Raw genomic sequence first — 17,058 nt, 5'->3', positions numbered from 1 at the left:
ATTTGATATCAGTGGATTAGGGATGGCTGCTATGGTTTTCTCTTAGCCCCAGCATCCAGGAAATCTGTGGGAAGCCTAAAGCACGGTTTGAAAAATCACCGATGGAGAAGACAAGCCCACGTTCCTTAGTGTGGCCTACAGGGTCCTTCTTCAGCCCCCACCCACTTCACCAGCCTCACTCTCCCCACCCCCTGCTGTGGATACCCCCAGGTTCTCGGCAGTCCCCAACAGCTCTGGGTCTTTGAGCATATGGCTTCTTCTGCCTGGAATGCCTGCCCTCCTTTCTCTGCCTGGCTAATTTCTATTCATCCTCTCCAATCCAGTGTAACCTCCCTGATGCCTTTTGCCCTCTCCCTAAGGAGTCTGGCCCTGTCCCCAGGGTTTCCACATCTGGCTCGTCTCTTTGTGTTGTCCTTCTTAGTTCACATGCCTGCCTCTTCCTCTAGTCTGGGAGCTTTTTGGGGGCATGGACTGAGTGATAATCCTTTCTGTATTTGTCTTGCCCAACATGGGGTCTGGCACACAGTAGGTGCACAGGAGATGCTAATGAATATCTCTGGTGAAGGGTCTGTTCGGTATCAGCATTAATACAGCAGGTTGCCTTTATCCTAAGAAAGTGGGGAACGCCAGTGGGTGATGGATGCCAGTGATTAACCCTTGGGTGGATCTTTTAAAGGAACTTTCTGCCCCAAAGGGGTGTGAGAATGTGATGTAAATATGGAAAGGGCCACCAGGGGGCCCTGGGAAGTGGTTCACCAGCCCAGCAGGAGGGGAAGGTCAGGAGTGGCTGCAGCCACAAGCCTTAGGCCCTGCAGAATCCATAGCACAAAGAAAGTGTGTCAAAAGAGAGGTCTGTTTTGATGCCAATGTGCCAGGCTCTGTAGCTGTAGCAAGGACAGGATGTACCAGCCTGTACTGCAAACGTATGTGGGCCCATGGCTGTCTCTTTCCCCCAGAGGTCTCTGCCTACAGAGAATGGGATAAAGGAAATAATATTTGCAGGAGGAAATGATCTCGTTATATCCATGAGCAGAGCTTCACTTCCTAATTTCCCCTTCCACTTCAGCATTAGTAGTTCCCCTTGGGTCAGGAACTCTGAATGGATAATCTATAGCCACAATTATCACTGAGAAGTTGGAGCCAAAATCTCAGAGCTTTTAAAAAATTCTGTGAAAGAAGGGAAAAAAGAGCTGAGTTAATAAGAAATTATGAGGCTTGAACTAGAAATTCCTCTCTAGGGTCAATAACATCCATTATTTTGTTCCTGTTACTGTTATTATGAATGGTAACATTAAAAACAATAGCTCTTGTGTATTGGCTGCCTACTGAGTGCCAGGATTTGGGATGGAGATTTTACACGTGCCAGGCATTTGGCTTTGGGCATACAAGGAGAATAAGACCAGCATAGTCACTGCCCATTCTGCTACAAAGATATTGTCTCCATTTCATAGATGAGAAAACTGAGGCTCTGCAATGTTAAGTGATTTGTCAAGGCTGGACTTCGACTTCTGTCTGGCTTCGAGGCTCAAACTCTTTTCAGTCATGCAAACACACTCCAAAAGGTATGAAATAGTTTCCAATTATAATACATGACTGTGTCCCAGGGGAAGGAAAGGGATTGTTACATGAGACAGAAATGTTAATCAATCCTGAATAATAATAATGATAAGAATGATAATATCTTACAGTTCTGCAGCCATGAGCTGCCTAGACACCCCAGATAGGATGGAGAGCTGCTAGAATTCAATACTGGTCATATTCAAGGAACTTTTATCATTTATTTTAAAAACAAAGTTAAGAAACTTTAAGCTCACGCATTTTGAGAGGTGACCTCCTCCTTCTAACGGTTTGAACCCGCTTGCACCTCTCCTCCGTCTTGACTCCCCAAGTACGTGTGGTCAGTCAGGTGAGGTGCCGGGCGGGCAGCCTCCAGCAGGGTTAGGGTCAGGAGCAGGCACCCTGCAGGAGGCTGGCACTGGCAGCTTCCTGCTCTGAGGCTCTCTTGCCAGCGTTTCTGAGGGTGAGAATTCTAAACGCTACAGCCCAGAACCAAACTTGGAGAACACTGGCGCCCTAGCTGAATGACATTAATTGTCCATGGACAGCCTGTGTAAACAGGAGAAAATTTGTAACCAGAGAGCACAGCAAGAGCTGCACAAAATCGAGACTTATGTAGGATGTTGAAAACCTCTTGGGCTTTTGTGCCCCCACAGCAGCCTGGGTCCCTGTGCCCAGCACATCTTAGAAGTGCTGGGTCCTCAGAACCAGGTGTAAGTTCTGCCCAGGCTGGGCCCCCGGGGTCTGGGGCCACCCGGTGACCAAGCCTGGTGCATCCTCTGGCAGGGCACTTAGCCGAGCTCAGGGACTCACCCTGTGCCAGGAAGAGCTATTAATTATTTTTCTTTCTCAAACCTTTGTCAGCAACTTCAGCCTAAAAGAAGTGGTTTGTTTTCCCTTTGGCAGTGTTTGTGACTCCAGTAAATAAGAGATAAGTATACTCAAGTTTTAAAATTTAAAAAGAAAAAAGAAAAAAGCTGGGGATGCCAGTGAGGAGTTAATGTTTTACAGGAGCTCACTTCCCTAGTCAAAGACTCAGCATACTTAGCTTGCTCTGTTGCACACAAACTCCAAGGAGTTTGAGTGGTTTTAATGTTCAATTTTTATTTTTACAAGACTGAAACTCCTTCTCTTTGGCCTCAAGATAGAATTAAATAATGCTTCACATTCTTTGATATTTTAATACCACTGGAGGAATTTAAAACTACCATTAAAATGTGAACATTAAGGAATTGCAGGATTAAATGAGAGAATTTATCAGGGATCATTTGCAAATGTTTTTATTGCATCATGTTCTTTATATTTGTAGAATGTACCTCAAGTTCTGTATATGTTTATAATGCTGTGATTTGGCAGGGGAATGAAAATCGTTCTTGTCTTGTGGCTGCTGAAAAAAATTTTTTTAGTCCCTTTGTGTTTAGAAAGTGGACATATATTCAAACAAGTCCTTACAAATATTTGATCTTGTTTTCATAAGAAGTGAAAGGAATTTTGAAAAGTAATTTTGAGTATGGATTTAGATTCTTAGGTCCTTTGGACTGTAAACCCATCCTCAGTTGTGGGAGAGGATTTTGGAGATTGTCGCCAGCTCTTGCTAGATGTTAACTCACATTTAATTAGCAAGTTGTTGGCGAAGCTTTAGTACACAAAGGCTTGTGGAAGGACATCTTCCCACTGTGCCAAAGGAACTAATACCACAGATTGAAGGGCAGTGTTCTTTTCAGGAAGTAAAGGCTGGACGCATGGTGTCTGCTGGCAGGAAATGGCTGGGCACAGGCAGGGTAGCTTAGCTAACCCTTGCTTTCTGTCCCCAGTGACTGAAGAAGTGAGGGGCTGGGGCTGGTGACAGCAGTACTGAGGACTTAAGACTTGGGGAGAGTTGACTTCTGCCAAGTCTGCTGCTGGCTCTACACAATCAAGAGGAAGCAGCCCCCTGCATACTTACTTCACTTACACAGATGGATGTTTGGGTGCTGGGAATCTGTGAATACTCCCGAAAGGCAACGTAGGGCTTATGGGGAGCAAAGAAGGAATGAGAAACAGAAAACTAGGATGCCAACATGGCAGTGGGAAGAGAATAAAGCTGTGTGTGCCATATCTGAGCTTTCTCACAGGCTCTCATTTCTGTAAATCATAGGAGAAACCTTATTTTGACAAACCTGCATTTAAAACATACCAGCCACTTTGACTATCAAGTGGCATTGCCTTGCTCTCCCCATCCCCACCCCCAGATGTGCTTTGATACCAAGCAGCACTGATGTCATCAACGCTAGATTTATTTGGAGGGAAGACAAGAGCTTTAGCCAATGAGAAGCAATGGCAAATATTTACTCTCAAGGGGAGTCAGCCTTACATCATCAGAACCTAAGACATTTTCTGGACTGCACTATATCTTATCACAGATCTTAATTTAAGGTATAGATGTTTAGAATAATTTCATTTTGAAATTTGATGGTAGTAAAATTCAACATTAACATGAGCAATCAATAATTCAAATTTTTATTGGCTCCGATATCAAAGGGATATCTTTCTGCTCCCACCAGCCAGAAAAAAAAGATTTAACTTTCACTGATAATAGTAATTTTTCAGACCAGTTGTGTTTTTTTCCCTTAAAGAGGAAGACTTGTAATTGATCTGTTGGTCTCTGAAATCCCTAGTCATCCTCCATAGCTCTCTGGACTGTGAAAAGGCACAGCACCTTCTCTGAGTTATTGACGCTAATGTATGCATGTCTTATTAGGGGTAGAAAATTTGAAAACTTAAGCAAACTGTTTATAGTCTCCATTTGTTTCCCTTTTCCACACTGTAATGCCAATGTGAACTGGCTGCTTTGGCAAAGAGGTCTAAAAGAGACTGACTGAAGGGAAATTTTCCCCCTTGGAGAAACTGATTGACTAGCCTGTGTGACTAGCTTTAGAAAAATTTTTATCTGTAGAATGATCTTGGCCATTATGAACATAAATGGCTTTGTCACCCTGTAGCAGGCAGATGGAGCATGTGTTACACATTATTAATTTGAAGGAGCAGTAGAACTGGTTGCAGCAACTTTTTAAAAAGCAGAATCTACAAATCCCCATCTTGCTTCTAATTCCACTGCAAAGGGTAGTGCTAAAAATGTCCAGAGTTATAAAACAGCCCCCTTCTGATGGAAACGCCGGGGGACATGAACCCTGCCAAAAACTAATGGATCATTTACAGGAAATGAGACGTTAAAGAGGAGGATGAGTCAGGAGACTTCAAAGCTAATCCATTTCCCCAGAACTTAAATAATGAATACCAAAAAGTGAAAACTTCACAGACAGCTTATAAAGACCCACAAGCATCTGGGACCTGCACCCAACTCCAGCACGTTCTGCTTTGAGGAAGGGTCCTTACTGCTTCAGGAAGGAGAGGGAGATAGGAAGGAGGAAGGAAAAAAGAGGAGGAAGAGGAGGGAGAGAGTGGAAAAGAAAGGGAAAGGGGAGAGGAAGAGAGAGAGGGAAGATGGCAGGAAGGAAGGAAAGAGGGAAAGACAGAGAGATGGGGACAGAGGATGAGAGATGATGAGAAGGTGGGTAGTTAAGTATAATTTTGCACAAATTTATTTTGTGTGGCAAGAATCCTGGTACATCTGTCCTGTGGGTCTCTGTTTAGTGGATTGTTGAAGTCAAAATAAAACCGTGTTATCTTTTAAATGCCACTGAGTCATTTGTGAGCTCATAGACAAGGGAGTTAAGGAGTGTTATTTTGGAACTACTCATAATGGAGAATTGTGCTTGAGAAAACTGAGGGCTGGTTCAGATTATAAGCACAGTGCAAAGGTCTCTCGCTTTAAGAAAATATGTAGAGCAATGAAATAGGCTGATGAGGGAGATTTATGCATATTATAAAAAAGATTTTGATCCAGCAGTTTCTTTTTTCAGAGTTTGTTGTTAGGAAATAATTGGACATGGGTGCAAAGCCCTGGGTACATAAGAACATTGTTCACACTTGGGGAAAACTTGAAATGAACTCTATTCCTAAAGGAAAAAGCTGATCAAATAAATTATGGTATATCACATAATAAAATACTATCATATCATTAAAAATACAATGCAGTCCCATATTATTGACATGGAATGATTTTCAGAGTATTTATTTTTTGTTGTTGACAAATTTTTTAACCCAGTTTTATTGAGATATATTCACATACCATACGATCATCCATAGTGTACAATCAGTTGTTCACAGTACCGTCATATGGTTGTACATTCATCACCACAATCAATTTTTGAACATTTTCATTACTCCAAAAAAATAAAAATAAGAACAAAAATAGAAGTAAAAAAGAACACCTAAAACATCCCACCCACCCTATTTTTCCTTTAATTTTTGTCTCCATTTTTCTACTCATCTGTCATACACTGGGTAAAGGGAATGGGAGCCACAAGGTTTTCACAATCACACAGTCAAGCTGTGTAAGCTATATAGTTGTATAGTCGTCTTCAGGATTACAGGCTACTGGGTTGCAGTTTGACAGTTCCAGGTATTTCCTTCTAGCTATGTCAATACACTAAAAACTAAAAAGGGATATCTGTGTAATACATAAGAGTTACCTCCAGAATGGCCTCTCAATTCCATTTGAAATCTCTCAGCCACTGAAACTTTATTTTGTTTCATTTCACTCTCCCCTTTTGGTCAAAAAGGCTTTCTCAATCCCATGATGCCGGGTCCAGGCTCCTCCCTGGGAGTCACATCCCATGTTGCCAAGGAGATTTACACCCCTGGGAGTCATGTCCCATGTAGTGGGGTGGGCAGTGAGATCACCTGCCAAGTGGACTTAGAGAGAGAGGCCAAATCTGAGCAACAAAAGAGGTTCTCTGGGGGAGACTCTTAGGCACAATTTTAAGTAGGCCTAGCCTCTCCTTTGTAGTAACAAGCTTCATAAGGACAAGCCCCAATATCGAGGGATTGACCTGTTAAATTGGTAGTCCCCAGTGCTTGTGAGAATATCAGTAATTCCCCAGGTGAGGAAGTTTAATATTTCTGCCATTTTCCCCAGTTTCTCAGGGGGGCCCTGCAAATACATTTTTATTCTCTGCCCAAATTACTTTGGAATGTATCAGGATTTCATACAAACCTACCAGATCTCACTTCCTATTCAAAGTTCCATGTAATTGTGGTATTTGAATAAACTGACCATACAAGTTGAATTATTAAGTGTTTCACAGTATATTAATTGAAATTTTTTCAAAGAGTGTGTATATATGTTTATATATGTAGTCAAACATATGTGTTTACATTTGCATTTTTAAAAATCTGGAAGGGTAGACCTATGTACTAACGGTGGTTAAATCTGGAAGGTAGGATTTGGGATGGGTTTGACTTTTCTGCCTGAATTTTCTCATTTATTTTCAATAATAATATGTATTACTTCCCTGATAAAAACAACAATTACTAGGAGAATGGAATTTTTCACTTTGAGAGAGGATTTTTTTTAAGCTTTTTTCTCACAGCAAAGGGTCCAAGTAGTTTGTGTTTCCCAACAGAGGGGGAAAAAATACTTTTCCAAATGTCAAAATCCTGTTTCTGGGTCTTTTTTGCCCAGGGGCCCCCAGGTGCCAAGCCTTCCTTCTTGGATGTGGCTTGACCTGAGCGTTCTCGCATGGCTGGAGAACGGCAGGTTCTCTTCTAGGTGGGCTGCTCTGGGAGGGGTGAGGTGCTCAGCTGGTAGCACCCCTCTGAGGCACCCTTTACCCTGGATTAGGGATCCCACCACTGCCAGGTTCTGATGGAAAGTGACCACAGGCCACCCAGAGCCAGCTTAGCAGGGGTGGGGAGGAGAAATCATTTATTTGAAAGAAAAAATTAGAAACCCCAACTGCAAGTCAGTGGAAGCTTCCTGCTGGCACACCCCTTGGGCCAGGCCTGAGGGGAATTGCAAACTGAATTCCTGCCCCATCCTCAGAAGTTTTCCCAAGAAATCTGTATGGACCGAGGGGCCCAGTCTGAGTCCAGAGAACGAGTGGGGAATTGGAGCTCGAGCTGCCTTCTTGGGCTGTTGCTCTCCATGGCAGAAGCTCCTATCCCTGGCTAGGTGACATGGGTTTTGTTCCCTCCATTGGGGTTCAGCGAGGGTGCCTGTCAGGCCATGCCCTCCGTGGTCTCCCCTCTGGATCTTGCTCCTCCATCTTCTTGGGGGCTATGATGACCTCTGGGACCAATTCATCGCTTTCAGCTTGTGTTCTCTTCGTTGGAGCCATCTGGTTGCCTCCCTGGGGCAGGATGGGTGTGGGAGGAGGACAAAGACAGTTGGGATTCTTTAGCTGGTGGGCTGCGGGCCTGGAGCAGAGCCTGAGTTCTCAGCCATCCCTGCCACAGCCTCCCCCACCCCCCAGTTCACGGTTGGGACATAAGAACCCAGCTCTGACTTGACCTGGAGCTGGCATGCAGAGTGCTTACTTCTCCATGAGATAACTGGGTCACATTGGACCTGAATTTAATCTTTATCCAGCCCACCCACTGGCTTAGTAACCCTGGCAGATCACTTAACTTCTCTGAGCCAGAGGTTCAGGACTAAATGCCAGACCCTAGGAAAGTGCCCAGAATAGTGCCTTGCACATAGTAATAATTACTGTTGCTGCAATAACTAATAGTTATTGAACAATGCTTTGTGCCAAGCAATCTAACAAACACTTTACATGGAGTAATTTACTTAATCCTCACAATGGCCTAGGAGGTAAATACTAACTAATCCCATTTCACAAATGAGGAAATTGAAACATGGAGAGACTGAATGACATGCCCAAGTTAGGAAGTGGTTGAGTTAGTGAAGTAACCAGGCTGTGACCACGGAGTGCCTTTGAGGTGATCTGTGGTTGATGATTATACCCATTTTGTTTGGAAGGTAAGACTTGAAGACAGAGGCTGCCACGTGACACAGGGTTGAGCAGTTACTGAGAGCTTCATAAAAAAAGATAAAATATAACTAAGGGAAGGCAATTTGGGATTGGATTCCAGCCCAAAATGAGAAGAAAAAGAGTCTGAGAAGACTGTATTAGCAGACACTATTTGAGGCAGAATAAAGAAGGGGTCCTAAAGGGCAGAGAGCCAGAAAGTCTAAATAAGAGTAAAAGATGAGGAGAAGATGGGAAATGATGGACCCTTGATGATCTAGGGGGAAAGGTGGGAGTATGCGTTAGGGAAGAAATTGTTGGGTTGAATTTGAGCGGAGAGCCTAATAAGTCCTCCTGGCTAGGAGGGAAAAGGAGGTTCTACTGACTGGGGGAAAATGGTTTTTGCAAGGGTATAGGAGAAAAGCATGACAAGGAGGAAGCTGAGGCTGCTAATTAAGAGAGAGGGAGGGCTTTTCAGAGACTCAAGGAAATGACTGCAGAGCTAAATTCTTAGTCCCTTTCAGTCTTCCCTGCAAGGGGCTCCAGTAACAATGAATCTAGCACAGCCGGAGTAGGCAAAGGGGCAGGAGGCGTGAGAGTGTTAAAAACCAGGGGAAGAAATAGCTGAAGCCCTCGCATGTCCTTTGGTTTCTGTTATTTATTTTAAAAGTGTAGAGAACTGCACCTTGGCAGAAAAAACCCTGTCCAGGGTTGCTGCTACAAACCCCTGAAAGGAGCGGGGGAGTCAGAAATGTCGGAGGCAAGTGAAATCCAAACAGCAGCATTGCCCGAAGACAGCACCAAGCAGGGGCAGGTAAGATAGAAGGAGCACTGTTCTGGGAGTCCAGATGCCTGCTGTGGGCCTGACTTTGCTGGGAATTCACTTTACTTCAGTGTCCCCCACGGCCTCATCTAGAAAAGAAGGATTGTGACTAGTCGATCTTGGTTACAGAGAGGATGTTTGGTGGCAAGGCATGGAGTCTCATTCAAATTATCTCAAATAATGGGCTTTATTGTAAGAATGTACACTGACAAGAACTCCTGAGAAAGACGAACAGGCCACAGGGAGAACAGGGACCAAGTTAGAACTGGACCTTAGAGAGGAAGGAACTCGAAAGGTGTTTGGAATGCGAGGCAGTGGGATAGGCTGACGGCAGAAGTCTGGATTTTCAGTCTGGTGTGCTGCTGTTCAAGTGACTGCTCTTTTCCATGGCTCTTTTCTGTCCGTTGCTACTTGGTGGTTGTCTCACCTCCCATCCAGATCTTTTCTCTCCTTTGCTTCTGCTTGCCCGTCACTTCTGGTCTCATAACTTTGCTTTGGCATTGCGGTTTCTCCAGCACCCATCCATCTCCAGACCTTTCAGCAGTGACTCCCATTGCCAACCACAAAAAATGGTTGGTATTTTCCAAGCCAGATTCCCAAGGGAGAGAACCTGATGGGCTCCGCTCAGATTGGCCATTTGATTCAATTAGCTGAGGCCGAGTTATGGGACTGCATGGTGTAAAACAAGACCACCCAAGGTTTCCTTTCTTAGATGGAGGAGTAACAGGCCCTGTGAACAATGTAAGCAGCACTTCTAGTAGAATTTCATAGGGTCTTTGCAGTTCTTAACTGTCAATAATTGGACAGTATTGGTGACCAAGGAGTATAAAGAATAAGGGCCAAAGATTTGAGTTTTCATTCTTAAAATCCTATTAGCCTAACTTGTTCAACACAGACCATGTATTCTTTGGAGTGAGGGAAAGGGCTGTTGCCATGAATTCACCCAATATCCACAGAGACCACCAATTTTTCTGAACAGGCCAGGAAAACTGACTGGCCAAGGATCTTTTTCAAGGTCATGTGCTAATACATGGTTACTTGGGAAAGGGAGAAGCCGGGATTCCACTCACCAAGGGCAGCGTTCTCTGCCTCATCTCTCCATTAGGCTAGTGAAGACACCACCTAATAGCAAATGAGAGACACACTGGACCACTGGGTTCATTCCAAGAGAGCTAGGTGATCGATTGGGAAACACTTCTGCTCTTCATATATTCTGCTTTCCAGAATGTCTCCCATCATTACAGGGAACTGAGCAAATGTTAAATTGATGGCATTAACTTTATTGTCCAGTAGATGTTCCAAATATATATGTAGCTAGTTTGCAAAATGCATTCCTTGAAGTGTTTGAGTTCCCACTAGTAAAGAAAATGAAAGAAACCGAACATTTATGGGACCTTGGTAGAAATGAGGACTTTATCCCTGGAAGTGAAAGGGTTATTTCTGGGAGACTCGCCTGCTTATGTGGGCCCATTAAAAATTACTAATAAGCATTGATTGTACCCATCAGTCATTCCTTTTGGAGACACTGATTCCAGAAGAGTTGTATGGATTTGAGGATTTTTGAAAACACCAAGTCAATTTCTATGTGTTTAATTTGAATGGGAAATCCATGAATCATATGTCCCAAGCGCATCAAGCAGGAAACTTAGTTGTAAGCCCTTTCTTCTATTTGGAAGTGTAAACACCATATTTGAATTATTAAATATAGAGAAAAGACCTAGAGTAGAGGGATAATGAAGGTAATACATCATGAGAGATTGACACAGATACGTGGGAAATAACTATACCTAAAGGTCCATGGGATGTTTCCACCTAATGATGAGTAAATCTCCATAAGCCCCTTGAAGAAAGGATTAATCTGTGGGCTCATATCTGGAGCCCAGAACATGTTTTTAGTGGATGATGAGGATGAAAATAATAGCTACTATTTATTGCGTGCTTACTATGTGCCAGGTTGTTGTATAGATTTTAAATCACTTAATATTCTCATCAAGTCTGTGAGGCAGGTGGTTCTGTGTACCATCATTGTTCCCAGTGTATAGATTAAGAAACTGAGTCTGAGCGAAGTGAAACAATTTGTCTATAGTCCCAAGCCAGTGAATGGCATAACGAGCATTGCAGTCCAGGAGGAAGACTCCAGAGCCCGTTCTTGGTACCACCCACATTCCAGCAAGGATTGGAAGGAGTTAGCTGCCATTTGTGCATTTCATTTGCTTCTGTTTCCTTCAATAATCAGTCAGGCATCTGTCAGCCTTCTGTTCACATCAGCCTGTTTCTTTTTTTTTTTTTTTTCCTATCTCTACCAGTGCTGAGAGATGGGACTACCATAAATTTACTGCTTATTATATCTCAACAGACTCAGGCACTTGGAATTACAAATGGCACAGGCAAGGAGGTGGGCTGGCAAGAGGAATGACTGAGAATCTGACCCAGCAATAAAGAGTGGTCAAATGAGGGCAACCAAGCATGGGGGCTGAGGGATGACAACTATCTCAGTGCTAAATAGAAGTGTTTACATTGTATCTGCTTAGGAGATGCAGGTAAAGACATGGGAACTAGACTTTAGGTTGGGTGGTGATGGTGGTGGTCATTAAGAATGGGTGAACTTTCCTAGGGAAGAGAGTGCAGAACAGTGATCCCCCCCCAACTACATTCATAAGATTCTTTCTCTGGGAGTCAAAATACCAGAAGAATCTAAGCGTCAGATTTTCCTTTTTAATCTGCCTTTTAAAAACTCCCACCTTTGTCGTAAGTGCAGAACACGTTGCTGAAATGGACTTCATATGGTCTTGGAATGATCTACCAGGTGACTTTGTAACTGCCAGGCCATGCTCCACGGACAGGCTGCTTATTTCAGTCATGGATAAGGGCAGTTAAACTCCAAGCTCTTATTGGCAGTGCTCTAGTTGTAGTGGTTTTAGTCATTTATGTGTTTCGGTGGGTAACAGTGGCCTAAATTCTTGAACTGGAATTGTGCAGATAGTTTGACCACTCCATTCCTTAATCCACTTAAGAAAAGGAAAAACCAAAAAGGATGCATTCAAAAAATATTGAGGCTGATCAAATCTATTTCTGATTATATTCTATTGGAATTAAAATATCTAAACTCTAGAAATATTGTTAATCTGGAACAGGTCATGCCCAGAGCATTGTTGATTGAGTAGTTCAAGATGTGTTGGTAGAACTCAAAGCCTTAATTGGTGGCGGTCTAAGCCAGTTGTCACTGCTTTAACCTTCCTTCTCTCCGCATTTGGAGGGAATTCCAGCCCAGCAACAGTTTTGACTCACAGTCTATCATCTTCTTAAGTATAATTTGAAATGTTTTGCAGTGCTCTTCCACTAGAGTTCTTATCTTTTTAACTGAAAATTGTTCCATATTTACATTTCTATTCAAAGATTGATTCACATGACCATTTACAGTTTTTAACAACTTCACAGAATCACATTGAATTGCTATTCTGACTTGATTCAGTCAAATCATTCCTCTGTGGTTGGACATTTAAACTGATTCAGTTTGGGTTATTATTAATAATATTGTTGGAAACTTTGTTCCCATTGCTTACTTTTCTTTCTGTCTCTCTTTTCCTTTTGAGTGTTTCCTTGGGATATAGTCCCCAAAGAGAAGTTAAGAATCAAAAGATACTGATGGTTTTATAGCTCTTGTTCTATATTGTCAGACAGCCTACTGAAACACAAACACTGGAGCAATTTACAGTGCCCCCAGCAATGGCTGAATATGCTTGTTCTCCAACGGTTCTGACAATACTATTTCATTATTGTACGTCTTATTGCTTTTTACATTGGTATACTGTTGGTTTTGGTTTGTATTTCTTTAATTACTAGTGGGACTCAGCATCTTCCCATGTACTGGTTTATTGGATACGTTTCCCAGTGGGCACATTGCCTAAATAAAGTACCTAGCACAGGGTCGCCACTTGTTAATTTTCCTTGCCTCTTTTTCCCCTTTACTCTTTAGCCACTTCCCAAATGGAGTCTCATTATTGCTGACAATATAAGTTTATATTACAATATATGCTTTTATTACTATTTTGGATACTAAACGTTTATACATTAAACATTTATCATACTTTAAAACTTGCTTTTGTCCCTTTTGATTTGATTTCTTATTTTTTATTAAGCAGACTTTAAATATGCTTTAAAATATTTGAATCCTTCTACCTCAAGGCTCATAACAGTTTTTAAGTCATGAATTTATTTCTTTGCTAGAGCTCGGGTCAATGCTAGTTTCCCCGACACACTTTTTTTTTTTTTTTTTTTTAAGCTCTGTGTTTAATTAGTTCATTGACCAACTTGGGAAGAATTACCATATTTGGTGAGGTATGGCTATAATCTAGTTTTCATTTTGATACCAGGTTGTTCCTTGAGCATTTATTAAATGGTGATTCTTTCATCCATTGCTGTGATTCTTAGGTTCTTTTTTGTTATATCCTAAGGACTTATAAGTCTTAAATCCATCTCTGGAATTGTTGTTTTATTAGATTCTTTGTCCTGGCTTTGATCCAGCAAAATTCAGTTTTGATGAAGGACACTTTATAATATGTCTTAAAATTTGATTATTACATCCTCCTCTAATCTTCTCTGGTATTCTTGCTTATTTATTTTTCTTTATTTATTTTGCCAGTGGTTTATCACATTCTGTAGAGTATTCTAGCAGGAATTTAATTGCTATTATGTTAACCTATTTTTTGTTTTCTAGAATAATGTTACTGATATTAAGTTTTCTAAATCAGGAGCAATGGATGTGACTTCACTTATTTAGGTCTTGTTTTATTTTTCCCACTATGACTTTATAATTTTTATTTCACTCAATATCTAATTTATAGAGTTATAGCAATTCTCAAATATTTGACATATTTCCATAATGGGGATAGCACCATTGTTTTTACTTGCTTTTCTAGCTGCATATCATTGGTATGCATTTGGTTGATATTCTTGAATTTTCTATTTCACTATTGTAACATTTGCAAAAAAGTGGTATTTCTTTTTCTGCCTTTCCTAAATTTATTTCCTATTTCTTTGTCATCTCGTCCTGCAGTATTTTCTGCCACTGCCTTCAGGAGGGGTGCTGATAGGGGTCCTTTAGTCCACTGCCTGAGTTTGTAGAGGCTTTGGGACTGTACTGTCCTACATGGTAGCTACTAGCCAATTGTGGCTATTTAAATTTAAATTTAAATAAAACAAAATTTGTTCCTCAGTCATATTAGCCAGTTAAAGTGCTCCATTACCACACGTGACTAGGTGCTATTGTACTAGACAGCGCTGAAATAAGTATTTCCATCATTGTCATAAGTTCTCAATGGACAGTACTGCTTTGAAGTTTCTGCATTAAGGATCATGTTGAAGCTCAGATTTAATTTTTTTTACTTAATATATAAATCTCTTCCTATTTTAAAGAATTCTTATAAAGAATTAATGTTGAGTAAAATTGATGGCCTTTTCACATCTACCAAGATAATTCTTAGATTTAAAATATTTTTGCTGTGTCAGAGTGTTGAACTATGTTAACAACTTCCCCATGTGGTGCTAGGTTTGTCTTCATAGGATGGTTCATACTTGTTTGTCTTTTGATGCATTTCCCTTTTCTGCCTGAAGGATATTGTTTTTGATTTATTGAGCTATGTTCCTGAATATGATAGACCTATAATTCTCTCTCTTTTGGGGGTAGGGGATGTTACCCTCATTAGGTGTTTTAGATCAAGATCTTATTTACCTCCTAATATTATATAACATACAATTTTGCCTATAGTTTGAAACTGTTTATGTAGCTGGCCTTTGAAAAATTGGAGACATTTCTCCTAAGATTCCATTAGAGGCTTCTTGTAGAAGTGTATGAAGGGGAAAGAACTTTCTCCAGTAGTTCCTCTGATATAACTTTATTTGCGTTTTTATTTTTTATTCAATATAATTAAGTCAACAAACACTGTTAACCACCTGTAAGACACTAGGCAAAGTGCTGGATGACAAGATAAACACCGTGTTGGCCATCAGAAAGAAATGTCATATGCCCTCTCTGTTGGATTCTTCAAAGCTGCCCCGTCCCCGTTTTCCCCACTGTCCTCCCCAGCGTGATCCTCACCATGGCAGTCTTCTCATCCTTCCCCTCAAGTACTCACTGCCCTTCTTGCCTCTTCCTGACACCAGGTTTCTCTTGCTTGGAATGCCCTTGCCTCTTTACCTCTCACTCTCTCTGAGGACCCACCCAAAGCTCCTGTCTTTGTGATTATTCCTGAGTGATTTCTCTCTGCTTTGAAATCTTAGTGTTTTCCTTGAATGTGTCCCTTATTTTGGCAACTAATCATTCACAGCCTTGTCGTAATATCTAATTATCTCCTATGTTACTATATATGTCTCATATCTCTAAAATTCCTGTAGGCATGGGGGTGGAGGGACACTTTCACTCTCCTATTTCTTTTTTTAATGGAATCCAGGATATAGTGCTAAGTGTGTGGCAGACCTTAAAAAAAAAATGCTTATTGAATAAGTGGGTTGATAAATTAATGATTCTCATTTTATCACCAGGCCAAGTCAGTAAAATCTGTGATCAAGGGCAGGTTTTATTATTATAATTATTTTTTTTTAATCTTCATTTTATTGAGATATATTCACATACCACGCAGTCATACAAAACAAATCGTACTTTCGATTGTTTACAGTACCATTACATAGTGGTACATTCATCACCCAAATCAATCCCTGGCACCTTCATTAGCACACACACAAAAATAACAAGAATAATAATTAAAGTGAAAAAGAGCAATTGAAGTAAAAAAGAACACTGGGTACCTTTGTCTGTTTGTTTCCTTCCCCTATTTTTCTACTCATCCATCCATAAACTAGACAAAGTGGAGTGTGGTCCTTATGGCTTTCCCAATCCCATTGTCACCCCTCATAAGCTACATTTTTATACAACTGTCTTCGAGATTCATGGGTTCTGGGTTGTAGTTTGATAGTTTCAGGTATCCACCACCAGCTACCCCAATTCTTTAGAACCTAAAAAGGGTTGTCTAAAGTGTGCGTAAGAGTGCCCACCAGAGTGACCTCTCGGCTCCTTTTGGAATCTCTCTGCCACTGAAGCTTATTTCATTTCCTTTCACATCCCCCTTTTGGTCAAGAAGATGTTCTCCGTCCCACGATGCCAGGTCTGCATTCCTCCCCGGGAGTCATATACCACGTGGGCAGGTTTTATTATTGATAGTAAGCTGGCATAACTTATTTAGAGAAAGGTAAGAGTTTCCGTAAGGGTCTATACTCAGCTTCGCGTTTATTAATTCAGCCATTCATCCCCATTCATTCAACAGATAATTACTGAGTACCTCCCACGTACTGGGTGTGGGAGGTGCAGGGGTTGAACAAAACGGACATTGCCCCTGGTGTCATGGCATTCACATTCTAGTAGGGGTGACTGGCATTAAGCAAGGAAACCAACAAATAAATGTATCATTACAAATACTACTAAGTGCTGTAAAGGAAAGAGAAAGCATGGGCCAGCAAAGTTAGCCTGAATGGTTGAGCAGGACCTTTAAGATTAGGAAGTGACATTTAAGCTAAGAGCTGAAAGATGGGTCATTAGTTGAGGAAAGGGGAGGTGGGGGAGGAGGAGTCCAGAGAGAGGAGATAGCATGTGAAAAGGTCCTGGGGTGTGAAGGAGCTTAGTGGGTTTGAGAAACTGAGCGAAGGCCAGTGTGTGACTGAAGCATGGTGAGCAAGGTGGGGAGTGGCCTAGGGTGAGGCCGGTCCATACACGGGGCCCTTATGGTCCAGAGTAGGGTCTTTGGGTTTTAAGTAGTGAGGTGACCAATCTGT

The 17,058-nt window shown here is 41.6% G+C and overlaps 1 protein-coding gene across 3 annotated transcripts in view; it reads left to right on the top strand.

The window, feature by feature from the left end:
* The window catches only part of PARVA (parvin alpha), a 196,118-nt gene that overhangs the window by 29,452 nt on the left and 149,608 nt on the right, over positions 1 to 17,058 (top strand). The window contains exon 1 of one of the 3 annotated variants that reach the window (XM_037839931.1): positions 8,749 to 9,225. The exons of the other annotated variants lie outside the window; for them this stretch is intronic. The gene's annotated coding sequence lies outside the window, so the exon portion shown is untranslated. Of the gene's footprint in view, positions 1 to 8,748; positions 9,226 to 17,058 lie in introns of those variants that run through there. 3 annotated transcript variants of the gene reach the window in all.

This window comes from Choloepus didactylus, chromosome 6 (genome assembly GCF_015220235.1).
Source record: "Choloepus didactylus isolate mChoDid1 chromosome 6, mChoDid1.pri, whole genome shotgun sequence".
NCBI lineage: Eukaryota > Metazoa > Chordata > Mammalia > Pilosa > Megalonychidae > Choloepus > Choloepus didactylus.
Note: the sequence above shows the minus strand (reverse complement) of the source record. Positions and strands in the feature narration are given on the sequence as shown.